This window comes from Tachyglossus aculeatus, chromosome 22 (assembly GCF_015852505.1).
Source record: "Tachyglossus aculeatus isolate mTacAcu1 chromosome 22, mTacAcu1.pri, whole genome shotgun sequence".
Taxonomy (NCBI): domain Eukaryota; kingdom Metazoa; phylum Chordata; class Mammalia; order Monotremata; family Tachyglossidae; genus Tachyglossus; species Tachyglossus aculeatus.
The window spans coordinates 38321628-38337188 of NC_052087.1; the positions used below are offsets into that span (position 1 = coordinate 38321628).

The following is a 15561-nucleotide window of genomic DNA, read 5'->3' on the forward strand; positions in this document are numbered from 1 at the left end:
AAAAATACAGTAACAGTCCGCGTAAACTATATTCCAAACAGCTCCTTCGTCCTTTCTGATCTGCGTGTATCTGAGCTCTGCCTTTGTCAGGGATTTCTTTTTTTTTATGGTATTTTTAAGTGCTTGCCATGCGCCAGGTGTACTAAGCACTGGGGTAGATAGAAAATAATCAAGTTAGACGTAGTCCATATCCCACATGGGACGCACAGTCTTCATCCCCATTTTACAGGTGAGGTGATTGAGGTTAAGAGAAGCAAAGCGTCTTGCCCAAGGTCACACAGCAAAAGACAAGTGACAGAGCTGGGTTTAGAAACCAGGTCCTCTGACTCCCAAGCCCATGCTCTTTCTACAGGGTCATCCTGATTCCCATGGGATTTGTCCACAAATCCTAGGGATTTGGAGGCCCCAGGCGAGGTGGCCAGAGCTGCTGATAATTTTGTGAAGTAACCGCACCCCAAGCTCATCTGTGTGGAGAAGCAGCATGGCTTAGTCAACAAAGCACGGGCCTGAGTCAGAAGGACCCGGGTTCTAATTCTGGTTCTGCCACATGTCTCCTGTGTTGCCTTGGGCAAATTCATTCGTTCATTCAATCGTGTGTATTGAGCGCTGACTGAGTGCCGAGCACTGTACTAAGAGCTTGGAAAGTACAATTCGGCAACAAATAGAGACTATCCCTACCCAACAACGGGCTCACAGTCTAGAAGGGGGAGACAGACAACAAAACAATACAGGCATCAAATCATTTAGCTTCTTTGGGCCTCGGTTACCTCATGTGTAAAATGGGAATTAAGAGTGGGAGCCCTATGTGGGACAGGGACTGTGTCCAACCTGATTAACTTGTATCAACCCCAATGCTTAGAACAGTGGGGTTCTAATCAATCAATCTAATCCAATCAATCAATAGGATTGATTGAGTGGGAGCCCTGTGTGGGACAGGCACTGTGTCCAACCCGATTAACTTGTAACAACCCCAATGCTTAGAACAGTGCTTGGCACATAGTAAGTGCTTAACAAGTACAATAATAATAATTATTAATTTTTACTATTAAGATCTTTGCAGGATAATTATTGCCATAGAACTGTAACATTTGTTCTTGTAACAGGTCAACCATTCAGTCAATCAGTGGTCTTTATTTACTATGTGCAGAGCACTGTACTAAGCACTTGGAAGAATACAGTGCAATTCAATGCAAGAAAGTACAATGGAACAGAATTAGTAGGCCCTGGTCCCTTCCAGTCTTGGTTCAAAGTTCACCACGATGTTTCCCATCCTACATCTCAGCAACACTCATTCTTCTGAAGAAAAATCCGTAGAAAGGTGAGCAGATTAAGAATGATTTCTCCAAGGCCAGTTGCTGTCCCTAGAGAACACTTGTCAGTCGAACAATCGATCAATCACATTTATTGAGCACTTGAGAGGGTACAATCAAATGAGCAGGCATGATCTCTGTCCTCAAGAATTTTACAATCTAGTGGGGGAGAAAGACACTAAAATAAATCACAGCGAGAAGGGAGGTTTCACCCACTGGGCAGAAATCTCAAAATTTGATTACCTTGAACATAAACTTTGAGCTGTTTAGTTTGGAGGTTGTTAAGCTAGTTATTTCCAGCCCTTCCCAGAGTCTTTGATCAGGGCTCCTGTTTGGTGATATCATCATCCATGGAGGGCTTCAAGCCAGGAATGGGTCAAAGATTATGTGTACATAGAGTATGATACCATTGAGGAGTTGGTGCAAGCCACAGGGAGCTTTAGATCAGCGGGACCTAGTGGAAAGAGCATGAGCTTGGGAGTCAGGGGACCTGGGTTCTAATCCCTGCTCTGCCACTTGCCTGCTGTGTGACCTCAGGCAAATCACTTCACCTCTCTGTGCCTCAGTTCCTTCAACAATAAAAATGGGGATTCAATACTGTTCTCCCTCCTACTTAGATTGTGAGCCCCATATGGGACAGGGCCTATTCATTCTGATTATCTTGTATTTACCCAAAGTTTAACGCAGTGCTTTGCATATAGTAAGTGCTTAGCAAGTAGCATTAAAAAAACCCTATGCACCCTATAAAATGGGTCCATCAATGCACGTAATTTTCAGCTTTCTTGGGTCAGCCTGAGCTGCCAGAAAACTTGAGGCATTTTATTTGCCAAATATTTTTGTGTTTGAAAATCAAAACATGATTTCTTCTCAGGTTGGCAGTGTGAAATGTTCCCTCTAGACTTAAAGCTCATTGTGGGCAGGGAATGCGTCTGTTATTTTGTGTACTGTACTTTCCCAAGCACTTAAAACAGTGCCCTGCACACCGTAAGAGCTCAATTAATAGGATTGATTGATTAACGCTCCCCTTAGATTTCCTCATCAAGTACTCTCGGGCCCCAACATCCTCTCAGGTGGCCCACCACTTTTCCAATTGTCTGCTGTGTGACCATGGGCAATAAATCACTTCTCTGTACCTCAGTTTCCTCATCTGTAAAATGGGGATTCAAGGCCCGTTCTCCCGCCTACTGAGACTGTGAGCTCCACATGGAACAGGGATTGTGTCCGACCTGATTATCCTCTATCTACTACAGTTCTTAGTACAGCGCTTGGCACATAGTAAGTGCTTAAATACCACAATTGTCACTTTTATTATCAGATTGCTCCTCCAGAACTCCAGAGCCCAATCTTAGTTTTCTGTATAACCTGTGTTTTCATTCTTGCAACTTCAGTTTGAAGTTAATCCCGGGAGCCAAGGGTTGCTTTTGGCCTGGGCAGTAAGGGGCCGGACTTCATTATTAAACTAGATTGTACTCTTCACCTGGCAAACATACTAATCCTCGAAATAGATCCCAGAATTTGGCAATGAAGGCCTCAGAGTCCAAACCGGCTTGTTTCTGTAGGGAGAGCATTTGTGTAAAGTGGCTAGATTAAGTTTCTGGTCTGCGACCAGGACCCAAATTGGAGTCTCTTCTTTAGCTCCTATAATGGACCTCGGCTTGTACTGGGTGTTTTCATACCTACCGCTCGTGCTACGTCTCTTCCTTTCACCAGAATTTTTGTTTCTGAGAAGTCAAGTGCCTTCTTGTGAGTGGGATGCAATTTTACTTTTAATTTTAGTCTTGTATAATCTGACCAAATGATAAACTGCGCACCAGGGTCTGGTTTCAATACAACCATGGTTCACTGAAATCCTTCCAGTGGAACCCAGTCTCTTTCACTAGTTCTTCTTGCACTGCAAGCTCATAAATTCCAGGCCCAGACAAGTCTTATGGGACTCCTCAAGGCCTCAGGACACCATGTGCTGGTAATCTCTTTCCCTTCACCAGCCGAGGGTGGGCAGAGGGTGGGCAATCATTAGATCAATCAATGGGCAAGGGCAGAGTCACCCGGGGCTTGTGGGTCTTCTGTCACAGCCAGTCCAGGCTTCCCTAGCCCCTTTGCTCCGCAACTTGTCAGCTGTGTGACTTTGGGCAAGTCACTTAACTTCTCTGTGCCTCAGTTACCTCATCTGCAAAATGGGGATTAAGACTGTGAGTCCCACGTGATTACCTTGTATCTACCCCCAGAGCTTAGAACAGTGCTCAGCCCATAGTAAGCACGTAACAAATACCAACATTGTTATTTATTAGTAGTAATATTATTATTGCGTTGGATAAGCACTCACTATTTATCAAGCCTCCTCTCAGGATTGTACCTGGAGAATTTCCAGGACCCTCCAAGTCTCGGCTCTAAGAGCGAAAGTCAAGCAGAGAGGCATATTCATTCCATTCCTAGCTTGGGTGGTGGCTAGCAAGTGGAAGGCAAACTATTACAAGTCAAAACTCCCCTGTGCTGGGCAGCAGCGACATGGGAGAGAGTCGAGGGCAGAGACTCAAATTAATGTATGGAAAAAGGCGCTGGTAAACCGCTTCCTTATTTTTACCGAGAAAACTCTAAGGAACCACTGCCAAAATGTTTGCAGATGGAGGTAGGCCGTTCTGGGAGAGATGTGCCCATGGAGTCGCTATGGGTCGGAGATAACTCGTTAGTAAAAGACAAGACAAAATGTGTCGAGAACTGTTGTAAGCACTGGGGCAGATACAAGTTAAACTAGTCGGCCACAGTTTCTGTCCTAAATGGGGCTCACAGTCCAGTAGGAGGGAGAACAACCTTTGACAGATGAGGAAACTGAGGCACAGAGAAGCGACTTGCCCAAGGTCATACAGGAGGCAAATGGCAGAGGCAGGATTAGAATCCAGGTCCTCTGACTCCCAAGCCTGTGGTCTTTGTACTAGGCCATGCTGCTTCCTATTATTAAGTACTTACTGAGTGCAGAGCTCTGTACTTAGCGTTGGGGGAATTAGATCTGGTCCCTGGCCCTCAGGGGCTCACAATCTAAGGACTGTTCGCTTGGAGCCATTCTATTGCAGTCCTGGCATTTTCATCCTGTCATCCTGATATTGTTGTACTGGTTTTGTTTTGTTTTTTTCCTTCTTAATGGTATTTGTTAAGTGCAAACTGAAGACACTGTACTAAGCACTGGGGTAGATAATAATAATAATGATGGTATTTGTTAAGCGCTTACTATGCGCAAAGCACTGTTCTAAGCACTGGGGGGGGATACAAGGTGATCAGGTTGTCCCACATGGGGCTCACGGTCTTAATCCCCATTTTACAAATGAGGTAACTGAGGCCCAGAGAATCAATCAATCATACTTATTGAGTGCTTACTGTGTGCAGAGCACTGTAAGCCAGAGAAGTGAAGTGACTTGCCCAAAGTCACACAGCTGACAAGTGGTGGAGCCGGGATTAGAACCCATGATCTCTGACTCCCAAGCCCGTGATCTTTCCATTGTGAGCCCATTTCTAGACTGTGAGCCCGTGTTGGGTAGGGACCGTCTCTTTATGTTGCCAACTTGTACTTCCCAAGCACTTAGTACAGTGCTCTGCACACAGTAAGTGCTCAATAAATACGATTAAATGAATGAATGAATGAATGAGGTTGGGCACAGTCCTTGACCCACATGGGGGCTCACAATCTTAATCCCCATTTTACAGATGAGGTAACCGAGGCACAGAGAAGTGAAGTGGCTTGTCCAGGGTCACACAGCAGACAAGTGGCAGAGCCAGGATTAGAACCCAAGTCCTTCTGATTTCAAGGCCTGGGCTCTGGCCACTAGATCATGTTGAAGCCGGTCGTTAGGGCTTCAGTTGTTACTGTTGCCTCTATCTGCCTACCCTAACCTAAGCCCCTGTGAAACGGGGACTGGTACAATCTAATAAGTATCACAACTTACTGCATGGATGTTTAATGGATTGCTCTTGAGTATTAGAGGATTGGAATTTACAGCATTTTGCAAAATAGTTGTCACAATCGAATCAACCTTCCAGTTACCGGGAACTGCATTAGCTCAGTGCTGCATTTCACAACTGTTTCAGCCCTCTCTCTTCCTCGGCCATGACTTTTATAGCAGGGGAACTTTACCCTTTCAGGTTGGCAATCCTACCCCTATTTTTTTCTGCTTAAGGTAATGACGGTCCTCTCAATCAATCAGTGGAATTTTTTCAGCTTGCACCGCATCCAGAGCACTGTATTAGCGCTTTTTGGGGTGTTTGTCTCACCAACCCGGGCCTTGACCATTTCTGCTGTTTGCTGATCCGAAGAGTTATTTATTCGAAGTAAACAATACTGAGCTGAGAGCCTGATCATGGGCTTAGTTGGTGAAAAGACCATCGTTAGTGGGGGTTCTTAAATATTGTCCTTTGCAATTGGTTCTCTCAGAGGACACTGTCTGGAATCTCACAGAGAATGTCATTTCTCATCCTGAAATTTATCTGTTTTACCAAGCCTTTTCGGTTCTGTATGATATTGCTCTATCAGGTTTTTTGCGCTTGTGAAAATTTACCCTTTCACACATCTTATTCTTTTGTGTGTGTGTGTGTGGGTGAGTGTGTGGCTGGGTGTGTGGCTGGGTGTACCACAGTGCTCTGCACACAGTAAGTGCTCAATAAGTACGATTGAATGAATAGCCTTCACATTTAGTCACTATGTCTTTTAATTCCAACTTTTGACCTTCCTCAAATGCAAACTTTTATGAACGTCAGTGCTTCTCTCCCAACAACACGGAGAAAATGGGAGATTCTATTTTTTTAAATGGTATCTAAGTTCATTCATTCATTCAATCGTATTTATTGAGCGCTTACTGTGTGCAGAGCACTGTACTAAGCACTTGGGAAGTACAAGTTGGCAACATATAGAGACGGTCCCTACCCAACTACTGAGCCCCCTCCTTCCTCTCCCCGCCCTACCTCCTTCCCCTCCTCACAGCACCTGTATATATGTTTGTACATGTTTATTACTCTATTTTACTTGTACATATTTACTATTCCATTTATTTTATTTTGTTGATTTGTTTTGTTTTGTTGTCTGTCTCCCCCTTCCAGACTGTGAGCCCGCTGTTGGGTAGGGACCGTCTCTCTATATGTTGCCAACTTGTACTTCCCAAGCGCTTAGTACAGTGCTCTGCACACAATAAGCGCTCAATAAATACGATTGAGTGAATGAATGAATGGGCTCGCAGACAACAAAACAAAACATGTGGACAGGTGTCAAGTCGTCAGAACTAATAGAATTAGAGCTAAATGCACATCAAGTACATCATGCACATTAAGTCCTACAAGTGGCACACACAGGTACTGTACTAATTTGCCTATTACACATGAGGTAACCGAGGCCCAGAGAAGTTAAGAGACTTGCCCAAGGTCACCCAGCAGACAAGTGGCAGAGCCGGGAGGAGAATCCAGGCCCTTTCGACTCCCAGGCCTGTGCTCTTTCCACTAGGCCAAGCTGCTTTTCACTGATTCCCCTGCCTTTAGGTTCTAAGACTCTTCAAACCTTTCCATGAATCTCCTGTACCTCTCACAAGATGGCCTGACAACTGAAAGCCAGATGGATGAGGTGGGGGGGACACCCCCAGACCAGAACAACTGTTTCATCTCCTCTTTTTCCTGTCTGTCTCCATATGCGTTCGGTTTGTGGTTTCTTTTGCGGCGACTGCTTTCCTTCCCACACCTCTCATTTCTGAACCCGGGCGATGACCTTACGGTTCATTTAGCCTCGGACTGATGAACAACACTATGGAAGCCTGTGTGTGTCAGTTATGGCCTTGGAGTTGGGTACCATTTTCCATTGGACTCACCCAGTCCTATGCAAGGGACTAACTCTAAATAGTAAACTTCCCAATGATGGGTGAGGATGGGGTGAGGTGAGGGAAGAGAAGGGAATTCGCAGGCCCTGGAGAGAGTGTGGGAAAAGGGTCTTTTACAGAGAGTGAAGCTGAGAGCAGGCAGGAGGGAAGGGGGAGAGATTTTATTTTTAGAGTGGCTGTTTCATGCCTTCCTCGGCATTGATAGTAGCAGCCAGCTTCAGTTGACTTTATTATTTATTATTCAATTTAGGAATAAAGACTTTCCTTCCTAAATGGAACCAGGAAAATCTGGAAGCTCAGTGCGGTTCTCATGGCAACTCGCAGCTACTAAATGGCTGAACTGTTGGAGATACGATTCAGCATTCCCTACAAGTTGGGCGCCTCCGCCTCTCACCCATAGCCCCCTCCCCATTACACACGGCTCCCTTCCCGGCCCCCCTCCCCAGAAGGAAGGCAGGGGTAGCAAAGAACCTCTAGGGTGAGAAAAAGGGACCTGCCCTCTCCCTTCCTCTATCCCCCTCCCTCTTCCCTCCCATTCTTTTCTTCTCCTTCCTCCCTCCTCCCTCCCCCAGCCCCCTCCCTCCTCCCTTCCCCTGACCCCTCCCCTCCCTCCCCCAGCCCCCTTCCCTCCCTTCTCCCAGCCCACTCCCTCCTTCTCCCTCCCCCAGCCCACTCCCTCTTCTTCCCTCATTCCCCCTTCTCCTTCTCTCCCTTCTCCCAGCCCACTCCCTCCTTCTCCCTCCCACCCTCTTCCCTTCCCCCAGCCCTCTCCCTCTTATTCCCATCCCCTCCCTCCCCCCTCCTCATTCCCCCTTCTCCTTCTCTCCCTTCTCCCAGCCCACTCCCTCCTTCTCCCTCCCACCCTCTTCCCTTCCCCCAGCCCTCTCCCTCTTATTCCCATCCCCTCCCTCCCCCCTCTTCATTCCCCCTGCCCCCTCCCCTCCCTCCTCTCTTCCCCCAGCCCCCTCCCTCTTTCTCCCTCCCATCCCCTCCCTCCTTATTCCCCCTGCCCCTCCCTCCTTCAACTTTCCACCCCCTCCCTCCTCCCTCCCCCTCCTCTCCCTTCTCCAGCCCCCTCCCTCCTTCTCCCTCCCCTCCCTTCCTCCAGCCCCCTCCCTCTTTCTTCCTCCCACCCCCTTCCCTCCCATCCTCTTCCTTCTCCCTCCCATCCCCTCCCTCCTCACTCCCCCCCAGTCCCGTCCTTTTCCCCCTCCCTCCATCCCCCAATCCTTGCCCCTTCCCCCTTCCCCCTCCTGTATATATGTATATATTTATTACTCTATTTATTTATTTATTTTACTTCTACATATCTATTCTATTTATTTTATTTTATTAATAGGTTTGGTTTTGTTCTCTGTCTCCCCCTTCTAGACTGTGAGCCCACTTGTTGGGTAGGGACCGTCTCTATATATTGCCAACTTGGACTTCCCAAGCGCTTAGGACAGTGCTCTGCACACAGTAAGCCCTCAATAAATACGATTGATTGATTGATTGACTGATTGATTGATTCCCCCATTTACCACCCCTCCCTCTCCTCTTTTTCCAGATTCTCGGTTCTCTTAATGATCTGGAACGTTCCTGCCATCGTTGTATTGTTTTGGTTTTGTTTTTCCAGGTGGTCTCTCCCCTCCCCTCTACCCTTGGTCCTTCCCTAAAGGGCCGGAGAGCCCAAGGGTTGGCTCCAGGCCCTGGGTTCATTCAGGTGGGAGAGGAGGACGGGCACAAGGACCGCTCGGAAAACCGCAGCCTCCTCCTCCCTGCCGGCCCCCGCCCCCCCTCTTATGAGGCTTGAGCGCCACCTGCTGGTCCACGACGGGACGCCCTTGGGAAGAACTTTCCTTCAATCAGTCCTATTTTTTGAGCGCTTACTGTGTGCTGAGCACTGTACTAAACGTTTGGGACGCCCTTGGGAAGAACTTTCCTTCAGTCAGTCCTATTTATTGAGCGCTTACTGTGTGCTGAGCACCGTACTAAACGTTTGGGACGCCTTTGGGAAGACCTTTCCTTCAGTCAGTCCTATTTATTGAGCGCTTACTGTGTGCTGAGCACCGTACTAAACGTTTGGGACGCCCTTGGGAAGAACTTTCCTTCAGTCAGTCCTATTTATTGAATGCTTACTGTGTGCTGAGCACCGTACTAAACGTTTGGGAGAGGACCATGCAACAATAAGAAAACGTATTGCCTGCCCACAACGAGTTTACAGTGGGCGGGGGGGCAACCCAGAGCTGTCCTCGGGGACCTTAGAGGACACCCAAGAGAATCAATCAATCGTATTTATTGAGCACTTACTCATCATCATCATCAATCGTATTTATTGAGTGCTTACTGTGTGCAGAGCACTGTACTAAGCGCTTGGGAAGTACAAGTTGGCAACATATAGAGAGTCCCTACCCAACAGTGGGCTCACAGTCTAAAATCAATCAATCAATCAATCGTATTTATTGAGCGCTTGCTGTGTGCAAAGCACTGTACTAAGCGCTTGGGAAGTACAAGTTGGCAACATACAGAGACAGTCCGTACCCAACAGTGGGCTCACAGTCTAAAAGGGGGAGACAGAGAACAAAACCAAACATACTAACAAAATAAAATAAATAGAATAGATATGTACAAGTAAAATAAATAGAGTAATAAATATGTACAAACATATATACATATATACAGGTGCTGTGGGGAAGGGAAGGAGGTAAGATGGGGGGATGGAGAGGGGGACGAGGGGGAGAGTAAGGAAGGGGATGTGTGTGGGAAGGCCTCCTGGAGGAGGTGAGCTCTCAGTAAGGCCTTGAAGGGAGGAAGAGAGCTAGCTTGGCAGATGGGCAGAGGGAGGGCATTCCAGGCCCGGGGGAGGACGTGGGCCGGGGGTCGAAGCCATGTGAGAAGCCACATGGCTTATTCATTCAATCGTTATTTATTGAGTGCTTACTGTGTGCACAGCACTGTACTAAGCGCTTGGGAAGTACACAGCAACATGTGGAGACGGTCTCTACCCAACAGCGGGCTCACAGTCTAGAAGGGGGAGACAGATAACAAAACAAAACATGTGGACAGGTGTCAAGTCATCAGAATAAATAGAAGTAAAGCTAGATGCACATCATTAACAAAATCAATAGAATAATAAATATGTACAAGTAAAATAGAGTAATAAAACTGTTCAAACATATATACAAGTACTGTGGGGAGGGGAAGGAGGTAGGGCGGGGGGGATGGGGAGGGGAGAGGAAGGAGGGGGGCTGAGTGTGGGAAGGCCTCCTGGAGGAGGTGAGCTCTCAGTAGGGCTTTGAAGGGAGGAGGAGCACTAGCTTGGCGGATGTGCAGAGGGAGGGCATTCCATGGTTTAGCAGATAGATCCCGGGGCCTGGGTGTCAGAAGGTCATGAGTTCTAATCCCACCTCTGCCACTTGTCTGCTGTGTGATTTTGGGCAACTCACTTGCCTTCTCCGTGCCTCAGTTACCTCATCTGCTTAATGGAGATCAAGACTGTGGAGCCCCGATGTGGGACATGGACTGTGTCCAATCTGATTATCTTGTATTTACTCCAGGGCTTAGAACAGAGAAGCAGCGTGGTTCAATGGAAAGAGCAAGGGCTTGGGAGTCAGAGGTCATGGGTTCAAATCCAGGCTCCACCAATTGTCAGCTGTGTGACTTTGGGCAAGTCACTTCACTTCTCTGGGCCTCAGTTCCCTCATCCGTAAAATGGGGGTTAAGACTGTGAGCCCCCCGTGGGACAACCTTGTATCCTCCCCAGCGCTTAGAACAGTGCTTTGCACATAGTAAGCGCTTAACAAATTCCATCATTATTATTACAGGGCCTGGAATATAGTAAGCACTTAATAAATGCCACTAAAAGAAAAAAAAAGAGTGGGGTGAGAGGCAGGGTGTGAACATGGAATGGACAAAACTGGATTTGTTCCCTTCATTCTCCCCTCCATCAGCCCCATAGCAGTTATCTTTGTCTTCTTTATGTTATTTATTAAGCACTTACTGTGTTCCAGGTACTGTTCTAAGCACTGGGGTAGATATAAGGTTGGACAAAGTCCATGTCCCACATCGTGCTCACAGTCTTTGTCCCCATTTTACAGTGAGGAAAGGGCAGATTTTAGTGATGTCATGAAGGTTGAACTGACAGGATTTAGTGACAGATTGAATATGTGGGTTGAATGAGAGAGGAATCAAGGATAACACCAAGGCTACAGGCTTGTGAGACAGGAAGGATGGTGGTGCCGTCTACAGTAATAGGGAAAGCAGGGAGAGAATAGGGTTTGGGTGGAAAGATAAGGAATTCTGTTTTGGATATGTTAGGTTTGAGGTGCTCCCGGGACATCCAAGTCAAGATGTCTTGAAGGCAAGTCTCTGCGAGACTGCAGAAAGGAGGAGAGATGAGTGCCAGAGATGTAGATTTGGGAATAATAATAATAACAATGTGGTATTTGTTAAACCCTCTGCATGTGCCCGGCACTGTTTAAGCACTGGAGTGGGTACAGACAAGTTGGGTTGACACAGTCCCTGTCCCACATGCAGCTCACAATCTTAATCCCCATTTTACTGATGAGGTAACTGAGGCACAGGAAAGTTCAGTGACTTGCTGAAGGTCAAAGAGCAGACATGTGGCCGAGCTGGGACTGAAACCCACATCCTTCTGACTCCCAAACCTGTCCTCTATCCACTAGGCTATGGGAACCATTCCCATAGCGGTGGTAGTTGAAGCCAGGGGAGAGATTGAGTTCACCATGGGAGAATAGAAGGGGGCCAGAACTGAACTTTGAGGGGTGGGAGGTAGAGGAGGAGCCTGCAAAAGAGACTGAGAATGAGAGTCCAGAGAGAAAGAAGCGCTTAGTACAGTGCTCTGCACACAGTCAGCGCTCAATAAATACGATTGATGATGATAGAAGGTACGGAAGAAAACATCACAGATTCTGCATTGTGTTCAAGTGGGTATGTCAGAGGCAAGTTTATTTCTAATAGCACTCCTATTAGCGCTAGTAATAATAATAATAATAATAATAATGGCATTTATTAAGCACTTACTATGTGCAAATCACTGTTCTAAGCACTGGGGAGGTTACAAAGTGTTCAGGTTGTCCCACGGGGGGCTCACAATCTTAATCCCCATTTTACAGATGAGGGAACTGAAGCACAGAGACGTTAAGTGACTTGCCCGAAGTCACACAGCTGACAATTGGCAGAGCTGGGATGCGAACCCATGACCTCTGACTCCAAAGCCGGTGCTCTTTCCACTGAGAGCGGTGGGTGATGGGCAGAGTTTGAGAAGCAGCGTGGCTTAGTGGCAAGACCATGGGCTTGGAAGTCAGAGGATGTGGGTTCTAATCCCGGCTCAGCCGCTTGTCTGCCGTGTGACCTTGGGCAGGCCACTTAACTTCTCTGGGCCTCATCTGATGTTACCTCATCTGGAAAATGGGGATTAAGACTGGGGGCCCCACATGGGATATCTATCCTAGTATCTATCCTAGTGCTTAAACAATGCTTGGCACATAGTAAGCATTTAACAAATATCATAATTATCATTATTATTATTCAATGCCAGCTCAACTCAGGGTTTCCATATATACAGTTGGTACAGCTCCGCACGTGATCAGAGATATATACTTCAAAAAGGGCAGCAATGATTTCCCACTTGGGCAATTTTCCAGTCATACTTTGTTCTCCAAGTGATCAAATACTACTGATAAACCGGCCAAGGGCCCTGACTTTGCTAAGGGAGGAACAACTTCATCAGTCTTGAGTTGATAACCTAATCTCCCTGATAAGATAAGTAAAATGGATCAAGGGGAAAAGGATATGTGATGGGTTTGCCTTGAGTATCCTGCTATGAGGCAATCAAGCAGGCCTGGAGACAAACCAGTTTAGAGAAGAGGGGAGGGTTGGAAGAGAAGAGCGTTTTGCAAGAGGCTGACCACATTTTTTCCACAGAGGAGAACAGATATTGAATCCCCATTTTGCAGAGGAGGGAACTGAGGCTCAGAGAAATTAAGTGACTTGCCTAAGGTGAATGGCAGAGCTGGGATTAGGAGGCAGGTGGTCTGACTCCCAAGCCAGAGCTCTTTCCACTAGGGCACACTGCTTCCCAGCTGAAGGCTATTGGGGGGCTCAGCAAACTTCCACCCTCAGCTGCGTGGAATGCAGCTTCTCATCGACAGGAACCCCTCCAAACATTTAATAATAATAATAATAATAATGACATTTATTAAGCGCTTACTATTTGCAAAACACTGTTCTAAGCGCTGGGGAGGTTACAAGGTGATCAGGTTGTCCCACGGGCGGCTCACAGTCTTCATCCCCATTTTACAGATGAGGGAACTGAGGCCCAGAGAAGTTAAGTGACTTGCCCAAAGTCACACAGCTGACAATTGGCCGAGCAGGGATTTGAACCCATGACCTCTGACTCCAAAGCCCTGCTCTTTCCACTGAGCCAGGCTGCTTCTCTAGGTTTCTTCCATTTCTTTCTTTCTTCTTCCTCCCTTCAAGGCCCTACTGAGAGCTCGCCTCCTCCAGGAGGCCTTCCCAGACTGAGCTCCTCCCTTCCTCTCCCCCTCGTCCCCCTCTCCATCCCCCCCATCTTACCTCCTTCCCTTCCCCACAGCACCTGTATATATGTATATATGTTTGTACAGATTTATTACTCTATTTATTTATTTATTAATTTTACTTGTACATATCTATTCTATTTTATTTTGTTAGTATGTTTGGTTTTGTTCTCTGTCTCCCCCTTTTAGACTGTGAGCCCACTGTTGGGTAGGGACTGTCTCTATATGTTGCCAACTTGTACTTCCCAAGCGCTTAGTACAGTGCTCCGCACACAGTAAGCGCTCAATAAATACGATTGATTGATTGATTTCTTCATGTTTCTTCCTAGAAACTGGGGCTGCTTCCATAACATGGAAACCGAGTGAGTTTAACCTAAGTGGGTTTGCCACGGGCCCCTCACCCACGTTCTGCCACGCTCTCCCTCTTCATATCTGACAGGTGATCACTCTCCCCTACTTTAAAGCCTTATTAAAAGCACATTTCCAAGCGGCCTTCCATGACTCATTTCCTCTTCTCCCACTCCCTTCTGTGTCACCCTTCACCCTTGCACTGAGATTTGCACCCCTTATTCATCCCTCCCTCAGCCCCACAGCACTTATGTGTGTATTTGTACGTATTTACTATTCTCTTGTACATATTTACTATTTTATTTATTTTGTTAATGATGTGCATTTAGCTTTAATTCTATTTGTCTGAGGACTTGACACCTGTCCACGTGTTTTGTTTTGTTGTCTGTCTCCCCCTTCTAGACTGTGAACCCGTTGTTGGGTAGGGCCCATCTCTATATGTTGCCAATTTGTACTTCCCAAGCGCTTAGTACAGTGCTCTGCATACAGTAAGTGCTCAATAAATACGATTGAATGAATGAATGTATTTGAAATTTATTTATATTCATGTTGATCTTCCTATATAGACTGTAAACTCATTGTGGGCAGGGAACCTGTCTACTGTTATATTGCACTCTCCCAAGCCCTTTGCACAGTGCTCTGCACACAGTTAGCACTCAATAAATGTGATTGCCTGACCTGAACTCGCCTAAAGTGTCAGTGGCTTGGACTATCTAGAAGGTAGTTTTTTAATTCCTCAGACTGTGAGCCCCATATGGAAAAGGACGTGGCTCAGTGGAAAGAGCCCGGGCTTTGGAGTCAGAGGTCATGAGTTCAAATCCCAGCTCTGCCAATTGCCAGCTGTGTGACTTTGGGCAAGTCACTTAACTTCTCTGGGCCTCAGTTCCCTCATCTGTAAAATGGGGATGAAGACTGTGAACCCCCCCGTGGGACAACCTGATCACCTTGTAACCTCCCCAGCGCTTAGAACAGTGCTTTGCACTTAGTAAGTGCTTAATAAATGTCATTATTATATCTAATCCAGCACTTAGTATAGTGTTTGGCATATAGTAAAAGCTTAATAAAAACCAATAAAAAAAAAATCCTCAGTACCAGCAAAAGGAGTACACAAACCTGGGGAAACTCACTGTGAGCAGGAACATGTCTACTGACTTCTTTTTACTCTATCAAGCACTTAGTTCAGTGCTCTACACACAGTAAGTACTCAGTAAATATGATTGAATGATTGATTATCTTGTGGGCAGAAACACTTCCCAATACCTTCCAGCCCAGAGAAGAACAGGGTGTGGACTCAGGATTTCTTTCTCATCTTTATCATCCTTAGCAAAAACATTCTCTCAAGTCACAGGGCTCCGGCCTGACTCCTGCCCAAAACAAGTTAACAGCCCTGGGCCCTGGCCTCTAGGTGTTTATCATCATCATCATCAACCATATTTATTGAGCGCTTACTATGTGCAGAGCACTATACTAGTCTGAATGGGGATTGGGATTGTGAGCCCCGCCTGGGACAGCCTGTTC

The 15561-nt window shown here is 46.7% G+C and overlaps 1 protein-coding gene across 1 annotated transcript in view; it reads left to right on the top strand.

Annotated features, from left to right (window-relative positions):
* Positions 1-1256: 1256 nt before the first annotated feature.
* LGALS12 (galectin 12) overlaps positions 1257-15561 on the top strand; it is a 33979-nt gene continuing 19674 nt past the window's right edge. The window contains exon 1 of the mRNA XM_038764963.1: positions 1257-1318. The gene's annotated coding sequence lies outside the window, so the exon portion shown is untranslated. The remainder of the gene's footprint in view (positions 1319-15561) is intronic.